This window comes from Mus musculus, chromosome 14, assembly GCF_000001635.26.
Source record: "Mus musculus strain C57BL/6J chromosome 14, GRCm38.p6 C57BL/6J".
NCBI lineage: Eukaryota > Metazoa > Chordata > Mammalia > Rodentia > Muridae > Mus > Mus musculus.
Genome location: NC_000080.6, coordinates 51,318,535 through 51,344,288, shown reverse-complemented (window position 1 = coordinate 51,344,288; position 25,754 = coordinate 51,318,535). Strand labels below are relative to the sequence as shown.

Here is a 25,754-nt window from a genome sequence, read left to right as displayed (position 1 = left end):
CAACACAGAACTTCAAGTTCTGATAGTAGTGATATGTGACTCAGACACTTTTGATTCCTCCAAAAGTAAACCAGAGCCTGTGGTATGAAAGACAGTCTGCGGATAAGGGTAGTAGTGTGTGAATCCTAATCCTGCATTGAAAGAATCCTCTACAGGTGTTGGTTTGTGGGAGATGCAAAGTACTCTTTGTTTATGGCCAATCATGTTTGCAATTGTCCTGAAGGTAATTTGGGTTCAATTGATCCTGTCAACAGTTGGAGACACCTGGTTCCACATACTGCCTCTCAGTATGACTGGATTGGCATCAGTTCATCACTGCTTTTATCAAATTGTATCCATTATACTCTCAAATAATTCCATATCAGTGTGTTTATTTGGCATTTTGATTATCTTTGATTATGTGGTGTGTGTGTGTGTGTGTCTATTTCTGTGTTTGTGTGTATGTGTGTATATGTTCCACTTAAGAACTGGAGATCTGTGTAGTATGATGGGGCCTGAGATTTTGCATGAAACAATTTCCAGGCAATAGTATTGATGAATCCATAGTACCTCACTTTGAGCAGCTCAGCCCATGACCTCTGGTGCTCACCTTAGGTGCACACTGGAAACTCCTGGTGTATGCTATAAAGGCTTTTCCCTGTAGATACTGATTATGTCCTTTGGGAATTTATGTAGCAATAGAAGCAAGGATTGACAGTTTCTTGCCTACAAACAGATGTGTCATCACAAGCTTAAAGAGGACCCAGGCCTGTGGTACAGGTTCCTGGAAAGTTCTTGGAGAGATAGTCTATTCTTTCAAGTCCCTTCAGGGATATAAATCAGGTCAGCTCTTTGCCTTTACTTCCCTGGCTCTACTGACCCCATAAGAAGAGTAATAATTTTAATAAGCTCCAAGTGGAACCAGTAACAAGGGGATAGGTCGTGGCATATATGGGTTGTGATAGTCCACGATTCAGCTTGAATTGACATGATCCATGTATCCTTAGTTCATGGGATTATTTGCTCCTTGGGCCATTCCCTCTCACAGGATCAACTTTGAGACTTTCATAATCAAGATGCAACATGATCAGGTGATGACTGACCTGAATAGAGTGCCCCAGGGTATCAGTGAGGCCTTGTACAAGTGCAAGGAGCTGACTAAAGAAAATCAGTTCTACTGGTGAGTGACTAACAAGATCATGACCCAAGCAGTAGGCACAGAATGTGACTGCCTGTCCTTGTTTTTGAACCAAAGTGAGGGCTCAAGTTATATCCTGTATGCCTTGAAACAGGAGGTCCGCGTCCTTTAAAGCAAAGCTCTAGGATTTTTACTTCTTAAAGTCATCACCAGATTTTTCACCAGAGACTATGAAAGCCAGAAGATCCTGGACAGATGTTATACAGACACTAAGAGAACACAAATGCCAGGGTACTATGCCCAGCCAAACTTTCAATTACCATAGATGGAGAAACCAAAGTATTCCACAACAAAAGCAAATTCACACATTATCTTTCCACGAATTCAGCCCTTCAAAGGATAATAACAGAAAAAAATTACAAAGACGGAAACCATCATCAATAAATGGTGCTAGACTAACTGGACATCTACATGTAGAACAGTGAAAATAGATATTTATCACTCTGTATGAAACTCAAGTCCAAGTGGATCAAGAACTTAAGCATAAAACTGGATACACTAAATCTTATAGAAGAGAAAGTTGGAAATACCCTTGGATGCATTGGTACAGGAGACAAATTCCTGAGAACATCAAAGGCTCAGGCTCTAAGAACAACAGTTTATACATGGGACATCATGAAACTACAAAGCTTCTGTAAGGCAAAGGACACTGCCAATAGGACGAATCAGCAGCCTCAGATTGGAAAAGGGTATTCACCAACCTTACATCTGACAGAGGACTAATATCAAAATTTTACTAAGATCTCAAGAATTTAGACACCGGCAACCCAGCTAACCCAATTAAAAAATAGAGTACAGAACTAAACAGAGAATTCGCAACAGGAACCTTAAAGAAATGTTCAACATCCTTACTCAGCAGGGAAACAAAAATCAAAACAACTCTGAGGTTCCATCTTATACCCATCAAGAGATAGCAAATGCTGGCAAGGATGTGAAACAAGGGGAGCACTTCTTCACTTCAAGTAGAAGTGCAAACTTGTACAAACATTTTGGAAATCAATTTGACAGTTGCTCAGAAAACTTGGAGTAATTCTACCTGAAGACCCAGATATACCACCCCTGAGCATATACCTCAAAGATGCCCCACTATACCACAGAGACACTTGCTTAATTATGTTCATATCAGCTTTATTCATAATGGCCAGAAACTGGAAACAGCTTAGATTCCCTTAACTGAAGAATGGATAAATTGCGTTACATCTACAGAATGGGATGCCATTCAGCTATTAAAAACCAAGACATGCTCTTTGCAGATAAGTGAATGGAACTTGAGAATAACATCCTGAGTGAGGTAACCCAGTCCCAAAAGGACATGTATGGCATGTACTCACTTAGAAGTGTGTATTGGCCATAAAGCATAGGTACCATGTTACACTCCACAGACCCAAAGAAGAAAACAAGAAGGAAGGCCCAAACACAAACTCTTGAATCTCACTTAGAAGGAGGAATAAAATAGTCACAAGAGGGAGATAGAAGGAGTGAACTAGGAGGGATAGAAGATAGTGAGGAGAATGGGAGATTCAGGATCAGGTGTGGGGATGGACAGTAGAGATGGTTAGATAACGATGAAAATTAATGGAAATCTGCAACTGATAGGGGATGTTTGGATCTTCTTCACAAGGATATAGAGACCTGGGATAAGAGAGCCTTCCAAGAATCAATGGGGGTGACTTTTCGGTTACTCACTACATCAGGGATATGGAACCCCAAAGGAGCAATAAGGACACCAATCTGCTCACAACACTTTTAACCCAAAATTTATCCTGTCTACAAGAAATACAGGCTTGGGGGAATGAAGCAGAGACTGAGGGAATGGCCAACCAATAACCAGTCCAACTTGAGACCCATCCCATGGGCAAGCACCAGTCCCTAATGCTATTAATGATACTCTGTTATGAATGCAGATAGGAGCATGTTGTTCTCTGAGAGGCTCTACCCAGCAGATGACTCAGACAGATACAGAAACCCATAGCCAAACAGTGGATGAAGCTTGGGAACTCTTAGGGAAGAGTAGGAGGAAGGATTGAAGCTCTCGAAGGGGATTTGAACTCCACAGGAAAACCAAAAGTCAGCTAATCTGGACCCTTGGGGCTCTCAGAGTCTGAACCACCAACCAAAGAACATACAGAGGCTGGATCTAGGCCTCCCTGCACATATGTAGCAGATGTGCAACTTGGTCTTTTGGGGGGTCCCGAACAACTGCAAAGTGGGATATCCCAAAAGCTGTTACCTGTGTGTGGGATAAGTTCTTCTAGCTGGGCTGCCTTTTCTGGACTCACTGAGAGAGAAAGTGCCTAGCCTAGCAGAGACTTGAAGTGCTAGGGTTGGGGTATACCCAGAGGGGCCCACCCACACAGAGGAAAAGGGGGAGGGAGATAGGGGAAGGATTTGGAAGGGGTAACCTGAAGCGGGCAGTGAGCAGGATGTGAAGTGAGTAAGTAAATATAATTAAATACAAAAAAGCAAGAAACACCTTGTGGCCAGGATGGAACCAGGGAAATGCTTCACATATATTTGTCTTGAAGCTGGCCAAGATTAAAGACATTTCTTGGTTCAGCTGCTAGAAACATTTTCCTGGGCTGGGTAGTTCAGCACCAAAGATAGTATACAGCTACCCCAAGATAAATAGGCAGGAGAGGCAGGGCTGTTCCATGGTTTCCATCCTACTCAGTAAGAGTGTGAAATCAATTAATCTTTGAGTTCAATCCCTGAAAGAGATACAGACTAGTTGACTGGACAAAACATGTATACATCAAATTGTCTATTTTCTTAAAGAAAACACACTCACTAGTGAATATACCCATAGACAAAGACTCAAAGAGTGGAATCAACCTTTCAGGTGAGTGGAAGCTAAAACAGATGGCATAGTACTCTGATATATGACAAAGTACACTTCAGGTCAGAATTATTTATAAAGGATAAATCAAATATACTATGTATGAAGAAATATTTCACTAGGCAATCTAGCTCATATAAGTGCACCAATGTGGGGGTTCTCAATTTTATATAAATATAAATGGTCACAAAATGTTAGATGTATTTTAACAGGAAAACATGGAGTGATATCAATATCCTCCTTCTTCCTTTAACTGGGTCACAAAAAGTAAAACATCAACAAAGCAACTGAAGAGCCAAACTGCCCCATAAATCAAATAAAACAAATGGGTCGCTGTATAATATTCTAATAAACTGAGACATAGTATGTATATTTTCTGCGAAGTCCGTAGAGTCTTCTTTAAAATAGACAGTGTTCTAAGCAGCAAGGTGAGGCTTTATAAGATAATAGGACTAATGTCACTCATCCTATCACATCAGAACTGAAGGAAATTAGAAATCAACTACCCAAATACTGAGAGACAGGATAGTGCATTCTGTGACAAAGTAAAAAAAAGATCTTAGAATCAAGTGAAAAATCATAAGTTGCCAGAATGCTAGTGAGCATCATTTTTTTCATCATACCTGGTGAACTCCATTTTCTTCTCTGTGTATTGGAGTGCTTTCACTTTTCAGATATGCCTGTGACTTTATATAGCATTTGTCTTTCTGCCTGGCTGTTTTCCTCTAGACAACCACCTCTCTCAACCATTCAGCTTCTTCTCCATTAAAGCATTGTGCTAGGTCATGGCTAACAAGCTTCCCTTCAGTGATGAGCTGATAATTAGGCCTTATTGGATGTTCTATAAGGCCCCCAGGTGTAAGAAGATGAAATCATCATTGACTCCAACACAGCATTCAGCATCAAGAGAACACACATACCAAAACAATCAGGTTCCAGTGCAAGACATATGGGGATGAACAACTAAAGAAAGGAACATTTGGATGCACAAAGGAAGGACATGGGAGTTGACATGGTACAAAGCACGGATTATAGGCCAAATCTTGGGAGTCATCCAGGAACACAGATTAGTTCAATTAACTATGGGTTGCCTAGCACATTGTCCCTGTGGCCAGCAGCTAAGAAGTCAGCCAAGGGCAATAAACTACCAGGGACTTGTGTAGAAGTGGGGAGTCCAGGAAAGGTGAGGTCCAGACTTCTGTATCTACACTATCAGGATACATCTGTCCCCAGTCCCCTTGTCTCTTGCTTCATTTCTCCTTCCTCATTTTCCCATTCTATTGTCCCTTCTCTTTGTTCTTCCTTCAGAATCCCCTTTCTCCCTCATACCCTTCCTTTATTCTTCCATTGCCTCTCTATATCTCCTTCCTCTCTCCTTCACATCACCTTGCTTTCTATTTTCTCTCACGCTCCTTTTCTTGAAGAAATGCTTGTCCCCAACTGTGGTTCACATGCCAGTTCTAGTGACAAAGATGAAAAAGCAAGACACATCAGCATACAGGAGCCAGAGCTACCAAGAACTCTTTCTAGACTTACTTTCTGGTTTCTCTGAAAACTTTCACTACATTCTCAAGGAACACTCCTCTGAACGAGAAGTAGCAAATCCCAAATGAGAGTGGCCAAGACTTTTTCTTAGTTCCCATTTTCCAGGCCAAGGCCTGAAGTGTTGTGTGTAACCCAGTTTCAATGTCAGTGTTTAGAGCAAATGTTTTGTGTTCTGTTTTTTTTTTAATATTTATTAATGTTATGTCTTTGCTTGGATGAATTTATGTGTATTGTGTGTGTTTCTGTCCCTAAAGTGCTCAGAGGTAGCTTTCAATCCCCTAGGGCTGGAGTTATAGGAGATTATGAGTTTCCATTTGGGGCCTGGGAATCAAATCCTTGCTCTCTGAGCAGAAGTAAAGGCTTTTCACTGTGAGACTTTTTCCCATCCTCAAGGGACATTGTTTTAAGTATGCAAATAATATGTCACCTGAAAGAGTCAATATTACTGGAAGTTAGATAGAAACTTCAGAGATTAAGGTTACACATTTTTGCTAATAGCTATTTTAGCTGTAATAGCATGGCAGGTGCTTCAATGTGTTTTCCTACTTTTGCCCTTCTTATATTCAAAATTTTTGCAGCATGTAGTTTAAATGTGAGAACTGGGTAAATCCATTGCTTTCTCAATCCGGCTCTGGCTCTGGCTCTGGCTCTGGCTCTGGCTCTGGCTCTCTCTCTCTCTCTCTCTCTCTCTCTCTCTCTCATCTACAGCTCCTACTCTTTAGCTCTCACTCCCTCACTACTGTTCCCTCTTCCCCAAAATTAAATAAATAAATAAATAAATAAATAAATAAATAAATAAATAAATAAAAAGACTTTGCTCTTTAGGGTGGAACTCTGTGATATGGAACTTGTCCAAGTGAAAAACAACATTCCCTTTGGTGGGATCTGATGCAAGCCTGTATTGCTGTACTGTGGGTAAGTTCTGGGTACTGCTTCTCACCTTATGGGAAAGGGAAATCTAGGAAGCACAGCATGTAAGCTCCATCCCAGCCTGGTTCCTGTTTGACCTTCATCCACATTGCGGAGCCTGTTTGGTCTCAGTAGCCTTTTCCAAACAGGAAGCTGAGTTGTGTTTGGGAACAAATACCAGCTCATTGCTTCAGTGCTTAGGACAGTGAGACCAGGAAGCTGTCATGACTGGGGATCAGCACATGCTCTGTATTGAAAGTTCTAGCCTTGGACTAATCCTTAATGCCTCAATGGAGATTTTCAATGAGAAATTCATCCCATGACACTTATGGCCCTACCTTTGACCCCGACTGACAGTTACTGTCCATGCCAGATGACTGACTATGCATAGAGAGGTAGTCTCCCTCGAAGGTCACTTAGAGCAGTTATCACAGACCTGGGATGGCTTCTGGTAGCCCGACCTCTCCCAAAAAAAATTCCTTGATGTGTTGCTATGTAATATAATGGCACACATTACTGTCACCTGCTTCCACAGCCTGCACAGTGTGAGGATATTCACATGCGTTTTCCAGCTGCTTTCTGTGTGTGTGACATTGCAAATAAGGTACATTTCCCAGTCTGGCTTCACCAAGAAGGAAGCAATCACATCCTAAGTGATGCAGTTAACTGTGTGAGGGGTGAGCATTTGAAATTGTGTTCCTGGAGTCCCAAATGACAGACTTTTACCTGACTACTCGAAATTTAGACACAACCCTCATGTTGTACCAAACACTTCCCTGCCCATCATGAAAAGACTATCCAGGTATAAGATGTTAGTTAAACTTTTAGGCAGGTTAAGAAAGTGACGTCCAATTTTTTTGAGGAACCACCAGACTGATTTCCAGAGTGGTGGACATAGTACTACCGGAGGATCCCGCAATACCTCTCCTGGGCATATATCCAGAAGATGTCCCAACCGGTAAGAAGGACACATGCTCCACTATGTTCATTCCAGCCTTATTTATAATAGCCGGAAGCTGGAAAGAACCCAGATGCCCCTCAACAGAGGAATGGATACAGAAAATGTGGTACATTTACACAATGGAGTACTACTCAGCTATTGAAAAGAATGAATTTATGAAATTCCTAGCCAAATGGACGGATCTGGAGGGCATCATCCTGAGTGAGGTAACCCAATCACAAAAGAACTCACACAATATGTACTGATAAGTGGATATTAGCCCAGAAATTTAGAATACCCAAGATATAACATACAATTTGCTAAATGCATGAAACTCAAGAAGAATGAAGACCAAAGTGTGGACACTTTGCCCCTTCTTAGAATTGGGAACAAAACACCCATGGAAGGAGTTACAGAGACAAAGTTTGGAGCTGAGACGAAAGGATTGACCATCTAGAGACTGCCATATGCGGGGATCCATCCCATAATCAGCTTCCAAAAGCTGACACCATTGCATACACTAGCAAGATTTTGCTGAAAGGACCCAGATATGGCTGTCTCTTGTGATACTATGCCGGGGCCTGGCAAACACAGAAGTGGATACTCACAGTCATCTATTGGATGGACCACAGGGCCCCCAATGGAGGAGCTAGAGAAAGTAACCAAGCAGCTGAAGGGATCTGCAATCCTATAGGTGGAACAACAATATGAACTAACCAATATCCCCTGCCCCCCAGAGCTCGTGTCTCTATCTGCATATGAATCAGAAGATGGCCTAGTCGGCCATCACTGGAAAGAGAGGCCCATTGGTCGTGCAAACTTTATATGCCTCAGTACAGGGGAACGCCAGGGCTAAGAAATGGGAGTGGGTGGGTAAGGGAGTGGGTGGAGGAGTGTGTGGGGGACTTTTGGGATAGCAATGGAAATGTAAATGAAATAAATACCCAATTTAAAATAAGGAAAAAAAAGAAATATGTTTGTAAAGTATGTAATTGAATAAATACACTTAAAAATTAGGCAGAGCTGTGTCTCTAATTGCATATGTAACAGAGGATGGCCTAGTCGGCCATCAATGAGAGAAGAGGCCCTTGGTCTTGCGAAGATCATATTCCTCAGTACAGGGGAATGCCAGGGCCCAGAAGAGGGAGTGGGTAGATTGGGGAACAGGGCGGGGAGGAAGGTATAAGGGGCTTTGGGGGTAGCATTTGAAATGTAAATGAAGAAAATATCTAATAAAAAATTAGGCTTAAAATGAGATTAAACTAGGCACAAAAGGCCATACACATAATTATTGATATGAATATCCAGGAAAGTCTAATATGTAGTGACAATAGATTGTTCTTGAATCAAATAATTTGCTGGAGTTTCTGGAGTCACCACTGGAAATATTTTTAGTGAATAATATTGGGATCTTTGCTACCAATAAGTAAGCTTTTGAGTTGAAAAGAGTTAGATGAACAAGTAGACCCAAGAAAACCAAAAGATCAGTTTTTTACAATCCAAAAATAGACCAGAGAATGTAGGTTTAGTAACAACGAGTTGTCTGATATTTTATTGTAAAAACGGAGACTCTCCCACATCATTTTACAACACACACACACACACACACACACACACACACACACACACACACACACAAAGAAAAAAAAGAAAGTGAGGTCACCACCTCCATCTTTGGCATCACAAGGCTTTGCCCTGGGGTGTAAAAACCCCTCTGAACAAAATTTCAACATGGCCCTTAACTCTGTGCCAAATAATTGGGACTAAGATTGTTATGGGTTAGTTAGTCATGGTGTTAGGAGCCACTTAAGGGGTTTAAACATAACACCAATTTGTGACAAAGCTGCAGCAGGCTCTGACTGCATGGGCTCCCACTATCACAAGGTCATAACATCCTTTGCTATTCTTTCCTTGTGTTGAGGACAGGCATTGAGGGTTTCCTACAAAGCCGTAGTCCATCTCTGTGCTGTCCCTCAACCCAAAACCCAGCTCCCACCTGTTTCTGTGCCATTCTGACTTGACATGGGGCTTAGGCTCAGTGATAACTTCAAACAATGGGGCCTGCGGAGAACAGGATATACAAGCCTAAGGACAGTCTTGGTCTGTAAGCTGGCCATGGCCTACTACAGATGGAAATACCTAGGCACTGAGGTTCTCCCTCTGTGTGACCTTGACAGTTGTGAGCCTCTGAGAAGTATGTTTTATCCCACTGGAAAACTAGGTTCTCAAACCTGTCTCTTGAAGACTATCAGGTTCAACCAAGTATACCTAACCTGAAGGTCTGACAGTAGGCACCCTCAGAAAGACCATCATACTGCTCACTGGTGCCCCTGGAAGCTGTATGCTGGAAGAGCTGCTCTCATGTCCAGTGGGGACATAGACTCTGTGTTGTCACCTCAACAAAGCTTCTTCCTGTCTGTACTTCCTCCAAGGTCACTGGGAGATGAACAAGATCAAGCAAGACAGTTCCTGGTGGTAAACAAAGGACAATGGTTGTCCTAGTTAAGGTTTTATTGCTGTGAACAGACACTGTAAGCAAGGCAACTATTATAAGGACAACACTTAATTGAGGCTGTCTTACTAGTTCAGAGGTTTAGTCCATTATCATCAAGGTGGGAGCATGGCAGCATCTAGACAGGCATGGTACAGGCAGAGCTGAGAGTTCTACATCTTTATCTAAAAGCTTCTAGCAGAATACTAGCTTCCAGGCAGCTAGGATGAGGGTCTTAAACCCCACACTCACAGTGACACAGCTACTCCAACATGGCCACAACTACTCTAACATGGCCACACCTTCTAATAGTGCCACTCTCTGGGCCAAGCAGATACAAACCATCACAGTGGTCATTGCTCATTGTCTGCTTACAGGAGTTCATGCTTCTTCAGTCTACATGTAAAGAGTTGTGCCCATGAGCCACAGTGCTTTGAGGTAAAGCTTGGGCTCAAAAATTCTGAGTGGGGTGAGCTCAGCAGGGTGAGACAGTCATCTGTCAGGCCTATAGCCAAGACACCAGCACTGGCCATAGTCCACAATCTATATGGCCTACAAAACATCTGTGTATTCCTTATATTTTCATTTTTATTCTGTGTTTCAGTGTGTATGAGGCTTAGTCATAGGTCCCACAGTAGAGAGAGAAGCTCACCAAGATGCTAAGCCTTCATTGATGAAGGATCTGAGAAGTTCAGCTTTCTTGGAAAAGACTGACAACAGCTAATTTATTCAAATGTCATACAAGGTTAATTGGGACTATGATAGGTTCCAACACCAAAGTTATTTTGCCCTTGCTGACCATGAGATCAGACAACCCACCCGAATCTCAGTTCCTTTCTATTTTAGTTTACAAACCTCTCCTACTAGGTCTTCCTGTCTCATGGTTTAAGTTTCCAATGCAGTCTTACCAGGATGAGACTCAACGTTCAAACCTTTGAGTCCATGGGGGCAGGAGAATCGCAGAATCAAACATAGGAACCCTGGCAGGACACTGTGGACTAGCAAAACAGTTATTGTCTCTGTATTATGAACTTCTCCAGAAAAAGGCTACCTAAGGTAGACTGTCTTCAAATTTTGCCCCAAAAGAACTTCCTCATGTCTCTTATAGTGTACATAAGAAATTAAATAATTCAAGTGAAAGTCACACACCTCAATGTTATTTAAGCCAATGAAGAGAGCAATCCTTCTGTAGTTTTGGTCGGTGACTGAGAGTGAGCTCATGCCTGGGAGTCTCGTGGCAGCGAAGCTCAGATCGAGCTTTTTAAACCAAACACATAAAGGTTAGAGGAGGGCCAGTGTAATCCTGGCTGAGACCCTCGCTCAGTACAGGACCTGGATGAATCACTTTATCTCTATGAGCCATGGCTTCTTCCTCTTGGCATCAGAAAGTAGTGAAGTATTAAGACCTCTTCAGTTGCAGCCTCCATGCCAAGCGTAGAAATAGGACTCACCGACATCACCAGTAGCCCTGACCTCCCCATGAAGACTAAGATTTCTGTAGTCCAGACCCAAGTCTGCCTGTCTATTCTCCTGAATCTTATCCAATATGGTGGTCATCATTCTGCACCAGTCCTCCAGACCCTTAAGGACACATGACAAGGCTCTGAGTGAGGTTGTGTATCAGCATAACCCTGTTCCACTGCCTGTGTGGCAAGCAGTAGGTGCCAACACACAATTGTATTTGTGTGGGTTGGTGGTGGGGTTCATTAGCTGTTAGCCATTCTCCCCTTGTTTAAAAAACTCTGTGCAGAAAAAAAAAGCTGTACACTCAGCCTTAAATGGGATGTCTCCATCAAATTTCTCCCAACAGAGCTCAGGGATCAGCACAGAAGAGGAGACAGAAAGAATTTTAGAACCAGAGGTGATTAAGTATACCAGCAAAGCAAGGCCCTCCTGTAGTGAGAAATTTTGTTTCTTAAAAGCAAAACAAAAAACAAACAAAAACACAGAAACATTATAAGAATATATTATCATTTTAATCCCAAGTGATATGAGGCTGTTTCAGACTAACCACAGAAGCTGACAATGATTTGCTTTGTGCTCTGGCTGAGGCATGATTTTGCCAGCTGCAGAAAGTTTCTATAACTGGGAGACATTTGGAATTCTGGGAACTTTTCAGAGGGTATAAAAATGCTAGGTCCCTGAGAGATGGGGTGGGTTGTTGTTGGTCAATCTCAGGGCTTGGTTGAGGTTTCTTAGCAGTAGTGCTCAAAGAGGAAACAATCAAAAAGAAATTAGATTCAAGGATGTCTTCCCTTTCCTCTCTCACCTCTATCCTTTCTTCTATTCTGTATAGTGTTAAGGGCTTGAAGGTGTGCAAAATGGTAAAAGAAAGAAGAACCCACAACGTAGCAAAGAATAGCTACAGATGAAAGGGAAAGCATGGAGAATGGTGGGAGAAAGAGGAACCTGCCAAGAATCAAAATCCAGCTATGTAATCTAAATCATCACCAGAAGAGCTCCTGTGAACTCACAGAGGCCTGCACAGGTAACCACCAGACACTCTAGATGTATCATATGGCTTCTAGTTTATTGTTTTTCTGAAATTCCCTAGTTTGGGAGTGAGTGGGTGTATGATCACATGCTTTTTCTTGGGCCCTTTTTCTTTTGTCTTATTCCTGTCCCAATTCAAAGTTAAAGTTTTGGTATCACCTTATATATTTTATTTTGTTATATTATATAACCATAAAAGAAAAGAAAGAGCATCTGCAGGAGACATCTTGATTCTGGGACTCCAGCAAGACTAATTTGCACAGGTGAGAGTGTGGGCTACAGAAGCTAACAGCTTCTGGGACAGGCGGGAGCCACAGAGCTTCTGAGGCAGCCCCCTTTTTGGGCTCCAGACATCCAGGCACCTTCCCTGCAGGAGGATAGGTGTCCACCCGGCCCAGGAGGGCTTTGCCTGAGCATCTGCGGGAGACATCTTGGTTCCTGGACTCCACCGAGACTACTCTGCACAGGTGAGAGTGTGGACTACAGAAGCTAACAGCTTCTGTGACAGGCTGAAGCATCACAGCTTCTGGGACAGGTCCTGTTTTGGGCCTTCATCTTTGGCCAGGAGGGAGGTCCGAATACCAGATATCTGTGCACCTTCCCTGTAAGAGGAAAGCTTGCCTGCAGAGAGTGCTCTGACCACTGAAACTCAGAGGAGAGATCTAGTCTCCCAGGTCTGCTGATAGAGGTTAACAGAATCATGAGAGGAACAATCTCTAACCAGAAACAACTATAACAACTAACTCCAAAAATTACCAGATGGCGAAAGATAAACATAAGAATCTTACTAACAGAAACCAAGGCCACTCACCATCATCAGAACCCAACATTCCCATCTGGCCCACTCCAGGGCACCCCAACACATCTGAAACTAGACCCGGATTTAAAAGCATATCTCATGATGATGGTAGAAGACATCAAGAAGGACTTTAATAACTCACTTAAAGAAATACAGGAGAAAACTGCTAAACAGGTAGAAGACCTTAAAGAGGAAGCACAAAAATCCCTTAAAGTATTTCAGGAAAACACGACCAAACAGGTGATGGAATTGAATAAAACCATCCACGACCTAAAAAGGGAAGTAGACACAATAAAGAAAACCCAAAGTGAGGCAACAGTGGAGATAGAAATACTAGGAAAGAAATCTGGAACCATAGATGCAAGCATCACCATCAGACAACAAGAGATGGAAGAGAGAATCTCAGGTGCAGAAGGTTCCATAGAGAACATCGGCACAACAATCAAAGAAAATGGAAAATGCAAAAAGATCCTAACTCAAAACATTCAGGAAATCCAGGACACAATGAGAAGACCAAAACCTATGGATAATAGGAGTAGATGAGAATGAAGATTTTCAACTCAAAGAGCCAGCAAATATTTTCAACAAAATTATAGAAGAAAACTTCCCAAACCTAAAGAAAGAGATGCCCATGAACATACAAGAAGCCTACAGAAGTCCAAATAGACTGGACCAAAAAAGAAATTCCTCCAGACACATAATAATCAGAACAACAAATGCACAAAATAAAGATAGACTACTAAAAGCAGTAAGGGAAAAAGGTCAAGTAACATATAAAGGCAAGCCTATCAGAATTACACCAGATTTTTCACCAGAGACTATGAAAGCCAGAAGATCTTGGACTAATATTATACAGACACTAAGAGAACACAAATGCCAGCCCAGAATCCAGTCAAACTTTCAATTACCTTAGATGGAGAAACAAAAGTATTCCACGAAAGAACCAAATTCACACATTATCTTTCCACGAATCCCGCCCTTCAAAGGATAATAACAGAAAAAAAAAAAAAAAAACAATACCAGGACGGAAACCACGTCCTAGAAAAAGCATAAAGGTAATCCCTCAACAAACCTAAAATAAGACAGTCACAAGAACAGAATGCTAACTTTAACAACAAAAATAATAGGAAGCAACAATTACTTTTCCTTAATATCTCTTAATATCAATGGACTCAACTCCCCAATAAAAAGACATAGACTAACAGACTGGCTACCCAAACAGGACCCACCATTTTGCTGCTTACAGGAAAAACATCTCAGGGAAAAAGGCAGACATGACCACAGAGTGAAAGGCTGGAATACAATTTTCCAAGAAAATGGTCTGAAGAAGCAAGCTGGAGTAGCCATTCTAATATCGAATAAAATCGACTTCACACACAAAGTCATCAAAAAAAAAGACAAGGAGAGGCACTTCATACTCATCAAAGGTAAAATCTTACAAGAGAAACTCTCAATTCTGAATATCTATGCTCCAAATACAAGGGCAGCCACATTCTTTAAAGAAACTTTAGTAAAGCTCAAACCACACATTGCACCTCGCACAATAATAGTGGGAGACTTCAAAACACCACTATCATCAATGGACAGATGGTGGAAACAGAAACTAAACAGGGACACAGTGAAACTAACAGAAGTTATGAAACAAATAGACTTAACAGATATCTACAGAACATTTTATCCTAAAACAAAAGGATATACCTTCTTCTCAGCACCAAATGGTACCTTCTCCAAAATTGACCATATAATTGGTCACAAAACAGGCCTCCTCAACAGATACAAAAATATTGAAATTGTTCCATGCATCCTATCAGACCACCATGGACTAAGGATGATCTTCAATAACAACATAAATAATGGAAAGCCAACATTCACGTGGAAACTGAACAACACTCTTCTCAATGATACCTTGTTTAAAGAAGGAATAAAGAAAGAAATTAAAGACTTTTTAGAGTTTAATGAAAATGAAGCCACAACATACCCAAACTTATGGGACACAATGAAAGCATTTCTAAGAGGAAAACTCATAGCTCTGAGGGCCTCCAAAAAGAAACTAGAGAGCACACATTAGCAGCTTGGCAACACACCTAAAAGCTCTAGAACAAAAGGAAGCAAATTCACCCAAGAGGAGTAGACAGCAGGAAATAATCAAACTCAGGGGCAAAATCAACCAAGTAGAAACAAGAAGAACTATTCAAAGAATGAACCAAATGTGGAGCTGGTTCTTTGAGAAAAATCAACAAGATAGATAAACCCTTAGCCAGACTCACTACAGGGCACAGGGAAAGCATCCTAATTAACAAAATCAGAAATGAAAAGGGTGACATAACAACAGATCCTGAAGAAATCCAAAACACCATCAGATCCTTCTACAAAAGGCTATACTCAACAAAACTGGAGAACCTGGATGAAATGGACAAATTACTAGACAGATACCAGGTACCAAAGTAAAATCAATATCAGGTTAATGATCTAAACAGTCCTATATTTCCTAAAGAAATAGAAGCAGTCATTAATAGTCTCCCAACCAAAAAAAAAAAAAAAGCCCAGGACCAGATGGGTTTAGTACAGAGTTCTATCAGACCTTAAAGAAGATTTAATTCTAGTTCTTCACAAACTATTCCACAAAGTAGAAACGGAAGGTACTCTACCCAACTCATTCTATGAAGCCACAATTACTCTGATACCTAAACCACAAAAAGATCCAACAAAGATAGAGAACTTCAGACCAATTTCCCTCAAGAATATCAACGCAAAAGTCCTCAATAAAGTTCTTGCTAACTGAATCCAAGAACCCATCAAAACAATCATCCATCCTGACCAAGTAGGTTTCATCCCAGTGATGCAGGGATGGTTCAATATACAGAAATCCATCAACGTAATCCAGTATATAAACAAACTCAAAGACAAAAACCATATGATCATCTCGTTAGATGATGAGAAAGCATTTGTCAAAATCCAACACCCATTCATGATAAAAGTCTTGGAAAGATCAGGAATTCAAGGCCCATACCTAAACATGATAAAAGCAATCTACAGCAAACCAGTAGTCAACATCAAAGTAAATGGAGAGAAGCTGGAAGCAATCCCACTAAAATCAGGGACTAGACAAGGCTGCCTAATTTCTCTCTACCTATTCAACATTGTACTTGAAGTCCTAGCCAGAGCAATTCGACAACAAAAGGATATCAAGGGGATGCAAATTGGAAAGGAAGAAGTCAAAATATCACTTTTTGCAGATGATATGATAGTATATATAAGTGACCCTAAAAATTCCACCAGAGAATGCCTAAACCTGATAAACAGCTTCAATGAAATAGCTGGATATAAAATTAACTCAAACAAGTCAATGGCCTTTCTGTACACAAAGGATAAACAGGCTGAGAAAAAAATTAGGGAAACAACACCCTTCTCAATAGTCACAAATAATATAAAATATCTTGGTGTGACTCTAACTAAGGAAGTGAAAGATCTGTATGATAAGAACTTCAAGTCTCTGAAGAAAGAAATTAAAGATCTCCAAAGATGGAAAGATCTCCAATGTTCATGGATTGGCAGGATCAATATAGTAAAAATGGCTATCTTGCCAAAAGCAATCTACAGATTCAATGCAATCCCAATCAAAATTCCAACTCAGTTCTTCAATGAATTAGAAAGGGCAATCTGCAAATTCATCTGGGGTAACAAAAAACCTAGGATAGCAAAAACTCTGCTCAAGAAAAAAAAAAAACCTTCGGTGGAATCACCATGCCTGACCTAAAGCTTTACTACAGAGCAATTGTGATAAAACTGCATGGTACTGGTATAACGACAGACAAGTAGGCCAATGGAATAGAATTGAAGACCCAGAAATGAACCCACACACCTAAGGTCACTTGATCTTTGACAAGGAAGCAAAAACCATACAGTGGAATAAAGACAGCATTTTCAACAAATGGTGCTGGCACAACGGCTGTTATCATGTAGAAGAATGCAAATTGATCCATTCCTATCTCCTTGTTCTAAGGTAAAATCTAAGTGGGTTAAGGAACTCCACATAAAACCAGAGACACTGAAACTTATAGAGGAAAAAGTAGGGAAAAGCCTTGAAGATATGGGTACAGGTGAAAAAAATTCCTGAATAGAACAGCAATGGCTTTTGCTGTAAGATCGAGAATTGACAAATAGGACCTCATAAAATTGGAAAGCTTCTGCAAGGCAAAAGACACTGTCAATAAGACAAAAAGGCCACCAACAGATTGGGAAAGGATCTTTATCTATTCTAAATCAGATAGGGGACTAATATCCAATATATATAAAGAACTCAATAAGGTGGACTCCAGTACATCAAATAACCCCATTAAAAAATGGGGCTCAGAGCTAAACAAAGAATTCTCACCTGAGGAATACCGAATGGCTGAGAAACACCTGAAAAAATGTTCAACATCCTTAATCATCAGGGAAATGCAAATCAAAACAACACTGAGATTCCACCTCACACCAGTCAGAATGGCTAAGATCAAAAATTCAGGTGACATCAGATGCTGGCGAGGATGTGGAGAAAGAGGAACACTCCTCCACTGTTGGTGGGATTGCAAACTTGTACAACCACTCTGGAAATCAGTCTGGTGTTTCCTCAGAAAATTGGACATAGTACTACTGGAAGATCCCACAATACCTCTCCTGGGCATATATCCAGATGTCCCAACTAGTAAGAAGGACACATGTTCCACTATGTTCATAGCAGCCTTATTTATAATAGCCAGAAGCTGGAAAGATCCCAGATGCCCCTAAACAGAGGAATGGATACAGAAAATGTGGTACATTTACACAATGGAGTACTACTCAGCTATTAAAAAGAATGAATTTATGAAATTCATAGGCAAATGGATGGACCTGGAGGGCATCATACTGAGTGAGGTAACCCAATCACAAAAGAACTCACACAATATGTACTCACTGATAAATGGATATTAGCTCAGAAACTTAGAATACCCAAGATATAAGATACAATTTGCAAAACACATGAAACTGAAGAAGAATGAAGACCAAAGTGTGGACACTTTGCCCCTTCTTAGAATTGGGAACAAAACACCCATGGAAGGAGTTACAGAGACAAAGTTTGGAGCTGAGACAAAAGGATTGACCATTTAGAGACTGCCAAATTCAGGGATCCATCCCATAATCAGCTTCCAAACGCTGACACCATTGCATACACTAGCAAGATTTTGCTGAAAGGACCCAGATATTGCTGTCCCTTATGAGACTATCCTGGGGCCTGGCAAACACAGAAGTGGATACTCACAGTCAGCTATTGGATGGATCACAGAGCCCCCAGTGAAGGAGCTACAGAAAGTATCCAAGGAGATAAAGGGATCTGCAACCCTATAGGTGCAACAACATTATGAACTAATCAGTACCCTGGAGCTCTTGACTCCAGCTGCATGTGTAACAAAAGATGACCTAGTAGGCCATCACTGGAAAGAGAGGCCCATTGGTCATGCAAACTTTATATGCCCCAGTACAGGGGAACGCCAGGGCCAAGAAGTGGGAGTGGGAGGGTGTGGGAGTGGGTGGGGGAGTGTCTGGGGGACTTTTGGAATAGCATTGGAAATGTAAATGAAATAAATGCCTAATTAAAAAAAAAAGAAACCACAGGAACCTAACAAAAAAACAAAAAAAAAAAAGAAAAGAAAACTTGTGAGATATTATTAACACACTGTTCAATGTTTTATCTTTGTCTGCCACTCAGTTGCAGTCTCACCCAATGTAAGGATTGAGGCAGCTACACACCAATGTTGCTGTTATGATTTTATTGCTGGGGTGGAGATAACAAGTATGGGAATAGCTGAGAGAAGGGAGTCCGGTGTAATCTCTTCATGTGGGGTTGGGCACAGATTGTATGGATGATAGAAGAATCCTACAGGGAGATGCTACAGGCAATAAGATGGACCAGTGTGCAGCAACCTGTAATAAGAACACTAGTGGTCAGCATATTAGATGTCACTGAAGCAGTCGGACCTAGCCCTCACTGGACAGATGGGACGGAGACTTCTCTTCCCCATTGTCTCCACTCATTCCTACATTGCACAGAATGGCTTAGGGCATGAAAATAAGCATCTCTGGATTTGTGGTGTTTCTCTGGTACTTGGCCCTGACCCCTCCTTGTCCCTTCTTCTGGAGCGATGTTAGATAGGAAAAGATTGAGTGGAAACAATGCACAAGTCAAAAGGAGGGTGCAGCTCATGGTCAACTGTCTATGCACAAACTTAAGTCTCATTCAAACACTCGCAGTAAAGTCATTTAGTGAGGCTCCCAGTACAAGTGTAGCAGAGGTATAAAGATGAGTCTTCACGTGGGTCCCACAACAATGGGAATGAGGGCTGTCTCAAAAGCTGCTGCCTGTCTTTGTTCCCCTAACTGAGATGCCTTGTCAGGCCTTGTTATGAGCGGGTGCACCTAGCCTGCAGAGACTTGATTTGCTTGGGAGGGAGAATATATAGGGGAACCCCAACTTCTCAGAGGAGACGGAGATGAGGGATAGGGAAAGAGAATGTGGGCAGCAACTGGGTATAAAATGAATAAAATAATTAATGGAAAAATATCCAGGTACAGGGTTTGGAGTGGATGTGAAATCAGCTTTTACCTTGGGTCAGAATCAGGTCTCGGGTACTTTCGGTGACAGAAGGAAGACAAGCCCTGGCTTCCTGACAGGCTGCTGTGCACAGGGTGAAGAGCCTACATGTGGGGTTTAAATAAGAACTGCCACTATAGGCTCCAATATTGAATACTTGGGTTGCAGTCAGAGGAACTGTTTGGGGGAGGATTAGCTCGTGTATGGCTGTGTTGGAGAAGCTGTGTTACTAGGGAGCTGTGTTGGAGGAGGTGAGTTACTAGGGAGCTGTGTTGGAGGAGGTGTGTTACTAGGGAGCTGTGTTGGAGGAGGTGAGTTACTAGGGAACTGTGTTGGAGGAGGTGTGTTACTAGGGAGCTGTGTTGGAGAAGATGTGTTACTAGGGAGCTGTGTTGGAGGAGGTGAGTTACTAGGGATTCACTCAGAGTTTTCAAAAGTCCAAGCTCTCAGTTCCTGCCCAGTGACATGCCTGCTTGCTGCCATACTCTTTACATTGATGGTCATGGACCCTAACCCTCTGAGACTGTGAGTCTGACATGAAATGCTTCCTTTTATAATTTCCTTTGGTCATGCTGTTTTTTTGTTTTTTGTTTTTTGTTTTGTTTTTCATGACAATGGAAAGGTAACTAAGACACTTTCCATACCAGCAGGGGGCGTAATGGCATCCTCCTTCTGTCCGGCCTCTTCAGGTAGAGATTGCCTCTGGTTTCTCCAGCTGATTGGCTAAAAGGACAAAGTCAAGAACAGCCTCAGTCTTTGCCATAGGAAATATAACAGAGGCCCATCCAACCTATAATCTCCATGCAGTCTGTCACTTTGTCATCTGTGTGACCTCAAGTATATTGCTGTTCACCTGAAAGTAGATAATGATAGTTCTGAACTAGGCAGACACTTGTGGGGATCCAATAAGACAGAAGGACTATTAGAAGGACTTATACATAGAAGGGCCCACCTCCAGGGCCTGACACCATATGTGCCTGAGTCCTGTTGCCCCAGGAAGCATGTGAAGTTAAAGGTTCAAATGATGCCCCTAATGGAAGGAGGAGCAGCCAGAGACCTGCCTTGGTCAGCTTGCAAAGTCCCTACCTGAGGCACTCCCATAGTGATGTCTTGGCCAATAGAAGGCACTCCAACCCCAGGCTGTGACTTGCAGAGGAAGTCCTGAGGATCATTTACACCCTAGTTGCTGAGGACACTGTGGAGCTCTGGACATATCTGAGAGGCAGAGAGTAGGTGGGAGAAGGAGAAAGGGGTGGGGGAGAAAGAAAACAGATGAGACTTCTCTGACAATATACTACCCACCCTCCCATGACAGAGGGGTTCATTTCCAGGACCCCAGAACAGTTAACCTTAGCAAAATAAAGCTGTGGAGTTGTAGCAGTCTGAATCAGAGCTTTAACAGGCTACTGAGAACCCAGCAACTAAGGATGTCACAAGTTCAGAATCTGGAAAGCTCACATCCAAAACCCTACCATCAGAGACTCTTAAAAACCCTGATTCTTAAAAACCCTAGACTTTGGAACATTAAGCTCCTCAGAAGTCTTAAGCCTTCGGGCAAGGGTGAGATTCCAAGCTCCTGATGGGTTCTCATTCACAGATGCTTAAGCACTGTCATTGCAGTAACAGTGTGTTGACAGAAAACATGGACTTAAAGGGTACACGTTTTGCATTTACGGTAAGGAGCTCAAGGCCTTATCTGTGATTGCTGCCTCCTCTCTGTACTGCGAAGCTACTGAGGAAGAGGAGGAGCATGCAGACCTCCCAAATTGAAATTTGCACCTCACAGGAAAAGGCATCCTGAGTATATGGCCACACCTACAGATACCTCTCCTGCCTCCATCAGGCCTATCTCTGTGTGCCAAGGGCTGTGAACTTACTTGGGATATCACCAGGGTGGACACTGCCTCTTACACGCATTCACGACCGGCCAGGAAGAACACAACAAACCGGAATCTTCTGCGGCAAAGCTTTATTGCTTACATCTTCAGGAGCAAGAAGCAAGAGCCAGAGCAAGAGAGAGAATGGCGAAACCCCGTCCCTTTTAAGGAGAATCATCCTCTGCCTAGGACGTGTCGTTCCCTGATTGGCTGCAGCCCATCGGCCGAGTTGTCATCACAGGGAAGGCAGAGCACATGGGGTGGAAAACTACCCTTGGCACATGCGCAGATTATTTGTTTACCACTTAGAACACAGGATGTCAGCGCCATCTTGCAACGGCGAATGTGAGGGCGGCTTCCCACAGATCCCCCTTTTCTTTTAATAAGAGCAATAGGCCACCCATATTAATGAGAGTGGAGATAGAGGTCAAATCCCCAGTGTGCAGGTAAAGGAGCCGTACACATAACCTCCTCCCAGGCTCATCACCCAGAGGGGTCCTGGTCTGGTCCCGTGTCGTTTTACCTGGGGAGAAGGACACTTGGACACTCAACCTTCTTGAAAGATGACATGTCTCCCTAGAATAGGCTCATATATGCCGCAGAGCCCTTCTACTGCAGTGCTTAGCCGTGCAACTCTCTTGGGCTGCTGAAGCACACTCACTCTATCCCGTGCAATGAGACTAGCCTCGTGGGGTGCAAGAGCTGAATGGCCAGCGACCTATTGCTTAAGCATAGATATATCAGGGGAAACACCATATTCTAGAGCTGCAAGTGCCTGGGCAATAACCACCTTGTCTCTCCTAGTTTGGGCCTTAAGCTTACAGACCAACCAAAGAAGCAACACTAATCCACAGCAAAGTGTATCTCCAAATAATCCCACCCATACCCATTCTTTAAAGAAGGAAAATGCTGAGGAGATCCAATTGGGTAATCCTTTGATCAGGGACAGGTCCAAGCGCGTGGAGTTGACCTGAATAATGGCAATTCTCAATTCCCGAAGGGTCTGTTCAAATTCAGCCGTCCAATTCTGTAACATATACTGAGAAAGACTTTTTAACAAATTAGCTGCCCTAGTAAAATTTCTCATACTGAATGGAAGTAACGCATAATGAGGGGTCCCCCAAGCTCCCGACAAACCCTGAGCCAGTCTTGTAAACCTTTGTTCTTTCTTGGGGCTATGGCCGTTCTGCATTCCTGCGTGGCTTGCTCATAAATAAGCTATTCTACCAGAGGTGCGGCTTGCTCTGAATCTCCAAAAATACGCTCTGCTGCCTCTGTCAGAGGCCACAAAATCTGAGGACTCCTGAGGTCCCTGGACGATCTTTGTTAGTTGTCCAGTGGCCTCACCTGCTCGGGAGAGTGCCTTCCAGGCCCTAATAGCCTTTTCATCTGATTCAGAACTATTAAGAACTGGCTCCTTGAGCTCATCTAGTGATGAGTATAGGCTCCTTCTCCTAGAAACCTCCGCTAATTGATCTTTTTTCTTTTCTTTTTCCTTCTCCTTCCTTCTAATCTCTCCCCAGGTATTCTTACCTGACCTAAACTTTTCCTTGGGTTCAAGACCCTTGGAAAGGCCTGTATACTTATTTTGTGTACCATATTTCCTCTTTGCTCCTACTCTCTCTCCCCGCTTTACTTCTGATAGATTGTCTTGAATTTCATCCAGAATTTTCAGCCCTGCCTTAACCACTTGATAACATGTGAAAAGGAACAAAAAGGCTCCTAACACTAGAAAAAGTTCAAGGCCAAACATACCTTGTAAAGCTATTTCCCACTTTACTTCTGATAGACTGTCTTGAATTTCATTAGAAAGTTCAAGGCCAGACATACCTTGTAAAGCTATTTCCCACTTTACTTCTGATAGACTGTCTTGAATTTCGTTAGAAAGTTCAAGACCAGACTTACCTTGTAAAGCTATACTTATGGGTACCCTGTTCCCCAGCTGAAGAGTTCTGAATTCACGCAGTTGAATCCTTCTCAACAGTCTGTGTTGCGGGAACACTTCATTACCACCATTCCCCAGCTGAAGAGTTCTGAATTCACGCAGTTGAATCCTTCTCAACAGTCTGTTTTACGGGAACACTTCATTACCACCGTTCCCCAGCTGAGGAGTTCTGAATCCAGGCTGGATCCTTCTCAACAGTCTGTTTTATGGGAACCTTTATGACCGTGACCCGCAGTTCTGGTTCCGGAATGAGGGATCTTCCTTGCGCCGGTGGTGGTAACCGTCCCAGGTTTTCTAGTCCCAGGATTTCTCGTCCCAGGTCTTCTCATCCCGGGTTTCGGCACCAACTCTTACACGCATTCACGACCGGCCAGGAAGAACGCAACAAACCGGAATCTTCTGCAGCAAAGCTTTATTGCTTACACCTTCAGGAGCAAGAAGCAAGAGCCAGAGCAAGAGAGAGAATGGCGAAACCCCGTCCCTTTTAAGGAGAATCATCCTCTGCCTAGGATGTGTCGCTCCCTGATTGGCTGCAGCCCATCGGCCGAGTTGTCATCACGGGGAAGGCAGAGCACATGGGGTGGAAAACTACCCTTGGCACATGCGCAGATTATTTGTTTACCACTTAGAACACAGGATGTCAGCGCCATCTTGTAACGGCGAATGTGAGGGCGGCTTCCCACAACTGCCTCTTTCACCAAGTTAGATACAAAGTTCAGAAATCCAATGATAGTGGGGTTTTGTCTGGAAATGGTAAGGGGTTTGCAAAGTGTGGTTAAGAGGTAAGTATGAGCCAGAGAGTCCTCTGCAGGTTAGTGACCCTGCTCTACGATCTTAGTCCAGCTTGTCAGGGTGACAGGACGAGCCATCTCTGGGCATCTCAGCATCTCATGCCTAAGTAGCTGCTTCCTCGGTGCCTCAGTGCTCAACAGAGTCCTGATACACCAGGCTGACCACCAGGCACTGGGAAAAAAAATCATTAAGATTTTAACTTCCTTCATAAACAAATCTCACTGAGGTGGCCCCCTTCCAACTCTCATCCTGCTGTCACCTCCTGTGTGAGTGTACACTAAAGGGAGGGTTTGTTCTCCTAGTGTCCTTTTAAGTATGATGATCTGGATAGGACTTCTCATTTTTCCATGTATTCACTGATGGACCAAATACTTTTCTGCCTGTTTTTGTCTCAGGATAGGTTTTAGGAGACAGAAAGACTTGGTGGTGGTGGTGGTGGTGGTGATGTTCACCAAATCATTGCCCAGGCCTCAGAACAACACCTGCCTGAACATAGCAGACTTTTGACTAGAATGATGAAACATTGTGGGCAAGAAGATAATCTGGTCTATAACTGATAATTTTGAACTGATAGTTTATTCCTTATAAGCATGAAGACCTGAGTTTCATCTCTAGTGCCAATATGAAAAAAAAAGAACAAGAAGGGAAATTCAGGTGAAGAGTAAACACTTGTAATCCATAGTGCTGTAGACTTAGATGGGTAGACTCTGCAGCCAGCTTAGACTACTTAGTGAGTCCCAGAACACTGACACATGTGCTTGTGTGCCCACACATAAACCCCCATCCCCCAACACAAACTAAGCAAAGAAAATGTCCAATTAAATATCCAGTGTGATATCAGATATGCTGTCACATGCTTTGGTCCCAGCCCTCAGGAGATCTCTTTCCCAAGTAGATCTCTAAGACTGAAGCTAACCAGGGCTGTACAATGACACCCTGTCTCAAAATATGGATACACACTATTACAAACAGAGACAAGTACTCTGATGTTTAAGAGTACATTCTTATTTAAAAAGATAAAGCGTCTAGCAAAGAGCTTGAAAGACGGAAAGGTACATTGAGTTGGAGTAAGGACAAAGGTGTCTTATGTAATCATACTACCCAAAAGAGGTTCTGTGGTAGGAAAAGCCTGGCTAAGGCACAGAAAAATAAGCAATGTGTTTAACTGAGGGGTGAGGGCAGAGCTATATCACAAGAGTCTACATGACCATGAGGATTCAGGCTCAGTGGAGAAGCCTTAATTTCCTGGTTGAGGTTGGCAGGGCATTATCTACAGGACCTGAGGCCTTTAAATTTGCATGTCAAACCTGTGGTCCTGTCTTTGATTTTAGATCAGATTT

At 42.5% G+C, this 25,754-nt stretch overlaps 2 long non-coding RNA genes across 3 annotated transcripts in view; one reads left to right on the top strand and one right to left on the bottom strand.

Moving 5' to 3' along the window:
* 4930597G03Rik (RIKEN cDNA 4930597G03 gene) overlaps nucleotides 1-25,754 on the top strand; it is a 28,155-nt gene that overhangs the window by 1,201 nt on the left and 1,200 nt on the right. The window contains exons 3-4 of the long non-coding RNA NR_045736.1: nucleotides 6,384-6,473; nucleotides 12,195-12,386. This is a non-coding gene — a long non-coding RNA (RIKEN cDNA 4930597G03 gene). The remainder of the gene's footprint in view (nucleotides 1-6,383; nucleotides 6,474-12,194; nucleotides 12,387-25,754) is intronic.
* On the bottom strand, nucleotides 18,994-21,014 carry Gm36641. Of its 2 annotated transcripts, none has more exons than XR_383424.2 (3): nucleotides 20,887-21,014; nucleotides 20,445-20,523; nucleotides 18,994-19,133 (listed from the first exon to the last, which is right to left on the bottom strand). It is a non-coding gene; the product is annotated as a predicted gene, 36641 (long non-coding RNA). The 2 variants fall into 2 exon arrangements; XR_383425.2 differs by lacking the exon at nucleotides 18,994-19,133 and adding an exon at nucleotides 19,862-19,904.